The 6,000-nt window shown below is 42.2% G+C and overlaps 1 pseudogene; it reads left to right on the forward strand.

Annotated features, from left to right (window-relative positions):
• Positions 1-410: 410 nt before the first annotated feature.
• On the forward strand, positions 411-4,051 carry LOC100969109 (heat shock protein HSP 90-beta-like; annotated as a pseudogene).
• Positions 4,052-6,000: the final 1,949 nt, after the last annotated feature.

Below are 6,000 nucleotides of genomic sequence, written 5' to 3' on the forward strand. Positions count from 1 at the left end.
CCTGGCCAGAACTTCCAACACTATGTTGAATAGGAGTGGTGAGAGAGGGCATCCCTGTCTTGTGCCAGTTTTCAAAGGGAATGCTTCCAGTTTTTGCCCATCCAGTATGATATTGGCTGTGGGTCTGTCATAGATAGCTCTTATTATTTTGAGATACATCCCATCCATACCTAATTTATTGCGAGTTTTTAGCATGAAGCGTTGTTGAATTTTGTCAAAGGCCTTTTCTGCATCTATTGGGATACTCAATGGAACAGAACAGAGCCCTCAGAAATAATGCCGCATATCTACAACCATCTGATCTTTCACAAACCTGACAAAAACAAGCAATGGGGAAAGGATTCCCTATTTAATAAATCATGCTGGGAAAACTGGCTAGCCATATGTAGAAAGCTGAAACTGGATCCCTTCCTTACTCCTTATACAAAAATTAATTCAAGATGGATTAAAGACTTACATGTTAGAACTAAAACCATAAAAGCCCTAGAAGAAAACCTAGGCAATACCATTCAGGACATAGGCATGGGCAAGGACTTCATGTCTAAAACACCAAAAGCAATGGCAACAAAAGACAAAATTGACAAATGGGATCTAATTAAACTAAAGAACTTCTGCACAGCAAACGAAACTACCATCAGAGTGAACAGGCAACCTACAAAATGGGAGAAAATTTTCACAACCTACACATCTGATAAAGGGCTAATATCCAGAATCTACAATGAACTCAAACAAATTTACAAAAAAAAAAAAAAATCCCATCGAAAAGTGGGCAAATGATATGAACAGACACTTCTCAAAAGAAGACATTTATGTAGCCAAAAAACACATGAAAAAATGCTCATCATCACTGGCCATCAGAGAAATGCAAATCAAAACCACAATGAGATACCATCTCACACCATTTAGAATGGCGATCATTAAAAAGTCAGGAAACAACAGGTGCTGGAGAGGATGTGGAGAAATAGGAACACTTTTACACTGTTGGTGGGACTGTAAACTAGTTCAACCATTGTGGAAGTCAGTGTGGCCATTCCTCAGGGATCTAGAACTAGAAATACCATTTGACCCAGCCATCCCATTACTGGGTATATACCCAAAGGATTGTAAATCATGCTGCTAGAAAGACACATGCACAAGTATGTTTATTGCAGCATTATTCACAATAGCAAACACTTGGAACCAACCCAAATGTCCAACAACGACAGACTGGATTAAGAAAATGTGGCACATATACACCATGGAATACTATGCAGCCATAAAAAATGAAGAGTTCATGTCCTTTGTAGGGACATGGATGAAACTGGAAATCATCATTCTCAGCAAACTATCACAAGGACAAAAAACCAAACACCACATGTTCTCACTCGTAGGTGGGAATTGAATAATGAGAACACATGGACACAGGAAGGGGAACATCACACTCTGGGGACTATTGTGGGGTGGGGGGAGTGGGGAGGGATAGCATTAGGAGATATACCTAATGCTAAATGATGACTTAAGGGGTGCAGCACACCAACATGGCACATGTATACATATGTAACAAACCTGCACATTGTGCACATGTACCCTAAAACTTAAAGTATAATAATAATAATAATAACTAAAAAATAAAAATAAAATAAAAAATTTAAAAAAAGAAAAATACACTCCAGGTATTTCACATAAAAAGGGAGATAGATGCTAACAAAATCCTTAGAAGAGACGAGGAGGAAAGAACTAGAGAGAGCTCCCTCCAGCTCTCAGATTCTCCCCACCTTTTGGAGGACCTGGAAGTTGAAAAAGTCACAGAACGGCTCTGGAGTCACTCCGGCACAGCGTTTGTGCTGCCTGTGTGTTGGACAGCCAGCCTACCTTGCTCTTTAATACGTGTAAGCCTTTTCTTTTCAAGATGCCTGAGGAAGTGCACCATGGAGAGAAGGAGGTGGAGACTTTTGCCTTTCAGGCAGAAATTGCCCAACTCATGTCTCTTATCATCAATACCTTCTATTCCAACAAGGAGATTTTCCTTTGGGAGTTGATCTCTAATGCTTCTGATGCCTTGGACAAGATTCGCTATGAAAGCCTAACAGACCCTTCCAAGTTGGACAGTGGTAAAGAGCTGAAAATTGACATCATCCCCAATACTCAGGAACATACCCTGACTTTGGTAGACACAGGCATTGGCATGACCAAAGCTGATCTCATAAATAATTTGGGAACCATTGTCAAGTTTCATATGAAAGCATTCATGGAGGCTTTTTAGGCTGGTGCAGACATCTCCATGATTGGGCAATTTGGTGTTGGCTTTTATTCTGCCTACCTGGTAGCAGAGAAGGTGGTTGTGATCACAAAGCCCAATGATGATGGCATGCCTGGGAGTCTTCTGCTGGAGGTTCCTTCACTGTGTGTGCTGACCATGGTGAGCCTATTGGTAGGGGTACCAAAGTGATCCTCCACCTTAAAGAAGATCAGACAGGGTACTTAGAAGAGATGCAGGTCAAAGAAGTAGTAGAGAAGCACTCTCAGTTCCTAGGCTATCCCATCACCCTTTATCTGGAGAAGGAACGAGAGAAAGAAATTAGTGATGGTAAGGCAGAGGAAGAGAAAGGTGAGAAAGAAGAGGAAAATAAAGATGATGAAGAAAAGCCCAAGATGGAAGATGTGGGTTCAGATGAGGAGGATGACAGTGGTAAGGATAAGAAGAAGAAAACTAAGAAGATCAAAGAGAAATACATTGATCAGGAAGAACTAAACAAGACCAAGCCTATTTGGACCAGAAACACTGAAGACATCACCCAAGAGGAGTATGGAGAATTCTGTAAGAGCCTCACCAATGACTGGAAAGACCACTTGGCAGTCAGGTACTTTTCTGTAGAAGGTCAGTTGGAATTCAGGGCATTGCTATTCATACCTCCTTAGGCTCCCTTTCATCTTTTTGAGAACAAGAAGAAAAAGAACAACATCAAACTCTATGTCCATCGTGTGTTCATCAGGGACAGCTGTGATGAGTTGATACCAGAGTGTCTCAACTTTATCTGTGGTGTGGTTGACTCTGAGGATTTCCCCTGAACATCTCCTGAGAAATGCTCCAGCAGAGCAAAATCTTGAAAGTCATTCACAGAAACATTGTTAAGAAGTGCCTTGAGCTCTTCACTGAGCTGCTGGAAGACAAGGAGAATTACAAGAAATTCTATGAGGCATTCTCTAAAAATCTCAAGCTTGGAATCCACAAGGACTCCACTAACTGATGCCACCCATCTGAGCTGCTGTGTTATCACACCTCCCAGTCTGGAGATGAGATGATATCTTTGTTAGAGTATGTTTCTCACATGAAGGAGATACAGAAGTCCATCTATTACATCACTGGTGAGAGCAAAGAGCAGGTTGCCAACTCAGCTTTTGTGGAGCAAGTATGGAAGCGGGGCTTCAGGGTGGTATATATGATCGAGCCCATTGATGGCTACGTGTGCAGCAACTCAAGGAGTTTGATGGGAAGAGCCTGGTCTCAGTTACCAAGGAGGGCCTGGAGCTACCTGAGGATGGGGAGGAGAAGAAGAGAATGGAAGAGAGGAAGGCAAAGTTTGAGAACCTCTGCAAGTTCATGAAAGAAACCTTAGATAAGAAGGTTGAGATGGTGACAGTCTCCAACAGGCTTGTGTCTTCATCCTGCTGCATTGTGACCAGCACCTACAGCTGGACAGCCAATATGGAGCAGATCATGAAAGCCCAGGCACTTCGGGTCAACTCCACTGTGGGCTATATGATGGCCAAAAAGCACCTGGAGATCAACCCCAACCACCCCATTGTGGAGACACTGCAGCAGAAGGCTGAGGCACACAAGAATGACAAGGCAGTCAAGGACCTGGTGGTGCTGCCGTTAGAAACTGCCTTGCTGTCTTCTGGCTTTTCCCTTGAGGATCCCCAGACCCATTCCAACCACAACTACTGCATGATCAACCTAGGTCTAGGTATCGATGAAGATTAAGTGACAGCAGAGGAACACAGTGCTGTGGTTCCTGATGAGATCACCCCTCTTGAGGGTGACGAGGATGCGTGATGCGTCTCACATGGAAGAAGTAGATTAGGAGTTCATAGCTGGAAAACTCACCATTGTATAGTGTCCCCATGGATCCCATGGCATCATCGAGTGCCCACTTTGCTCCCCCTGCTGATGTCTAGTGTGTTTTTTTTTCTCTCCTGTCCTTGTGTTGAAGGCAAGAAACAAGGGTGTCAAGCCCCCATTCCCTCCCTACTCTGATAGCAGGATTGGATGTTATATATTATGAGGTTTTTTGTTTATTTTGTTCATTTTGTTCTGAAATTACAGTATGCAAAATAAAGAATATGTCATTTTTATACAAAAAGAAGTCTCAGAACAATCACTGATAGAACAACTGCCAGCAGCAAGAGACAGGTCATTCGAGGTTAACACCTGCAGGCCACTGCAGAGGCTCACAAGCAAAGGCCAAAACCCATGCATCTGCCCACAACTGCCAGAGGAGCAATAATATTGATTTTGCTTCTGCTCTTCTTCTTTTTTTGGACTATTTTATAAACTACTTTTAATTGAACATATTCATGGGGTACATAGTAATGTTTCTATATGTATAACGTAGAGCAACCAAATCAGGGTCATTAGCACATTCATCGTCTCAAATCTTCCTTGCAGCTATTTGAAACTATATATTTTTGTTAACTATAGTCATCCTACAGTGGTATGGAACACTAGGACTTATTCCTCCTATCTAGCTGTAATATTGTATCCTTCCACAGATCTTTTCCCACCCTGAACCCATCTGATCTCATCTGCCCACTTTCTAATCACACCTTAGTGCCCTTCATGGATTAATTCTAATCTGAAATCTTGCTGCAAGAAATTCTGGAAAATATCATCCCCAGGCTTCAGCCCCTGTGATTCAGGGAAGAGCATGGAGTCTATCCCAGATGAATGGGAATGGTGCTGACATTGGTAATCGACTTTCCTGCACAGTCAATTGCACAGTCCCTGCAATTTTCAATTGAAAATGTTGCATATGGAAAGTAAGGTTCCTTCCCTATTATCACCGCTCAGGGTAAGCCCAAAAGCTCAGTTTCCACCCAAAGTTGAGAAATATAGCTTTTATCACCTAGGTATCCCCAGGTCCCCTGAATGTTACAGTTGTCCTCAGGAAATAGCAGGTAGAATTCTCCCAGTTGTAGAACTCTAGTCCGTGAAGGACTGGACAGCTGGTGGGCTATTGATACAACATTGCTCCCCTCAGACAAAGTGGTTGACCAGCACTGGAACCAATACACCTGGCTTTCAGGATCTTTTCCCACTTTTCCTCTCTTCCTTGCTGCTCAATCATGCCAACTCATCCCATTTGACCTCCAACACAGAATACCCTGTAGCTTAATATCCTTCCCAAGGACCCTAATGTGCCATCAAAAAGAGCCTCAATGGAGCATTAAAATAGACCCCCTAATTAAGAGCAATGGAAGCCGACTCTTCTCTTTGAAGGCCCCCTCTGCACAAAATATTGTCTCATTTCTATTTTCCTGGGGAGAAGTTTTTTATCAGTCCTGGGAAAGATTAGTCCCCACTTTAGAATGGCCTAAGATATTACTTATTTTAATTCCAAAAAGAAAGGCCAAAAAGTTGAGTGTTCACATAATTCTGTAAAGGTATTAAGCCATGGTGCATGTGCTGCTACTGAAGAATTCCCAGGCACTGAGACCGAGGCCAAGAACAAACAACTGTGGATTTGACATCTCTCTGGATTAGTGCTCTCCTGAGTTCTGATTGATAAAATTCATGACAGTCATTCAGGAACGCACATTCACAGAAGGGCAGCCATGATCAAATCATATCATGTGCAAATTATATTTTACAGAAAACAGAATTGTCTTTATTTATTCCAAGTAAATTGACAACTTTCCTATCAGTAGGCTGTGCAGATGAAGTGAACCCAAAGGCTAAACGCATTTATATTGCAGAGGGAGTATTAAAAGCACACTTGTATAGATGAAAAAATATGTTAC

This window comes from Pan paniscus, chromosome 3 (genome assembly GCF_029289425.2).
Source record: "Pan paniscus chromosome 3, NHGRI_mPanPan1-v2.0_pri, whole genome shotgun sequence".
Classification (NCBI taxonomy): domain Eukaryota; kingdom Metazoa; phylum Chordata; class Mammalia; order Primates; family Hominidae; genus Pan; species Pan paniscus.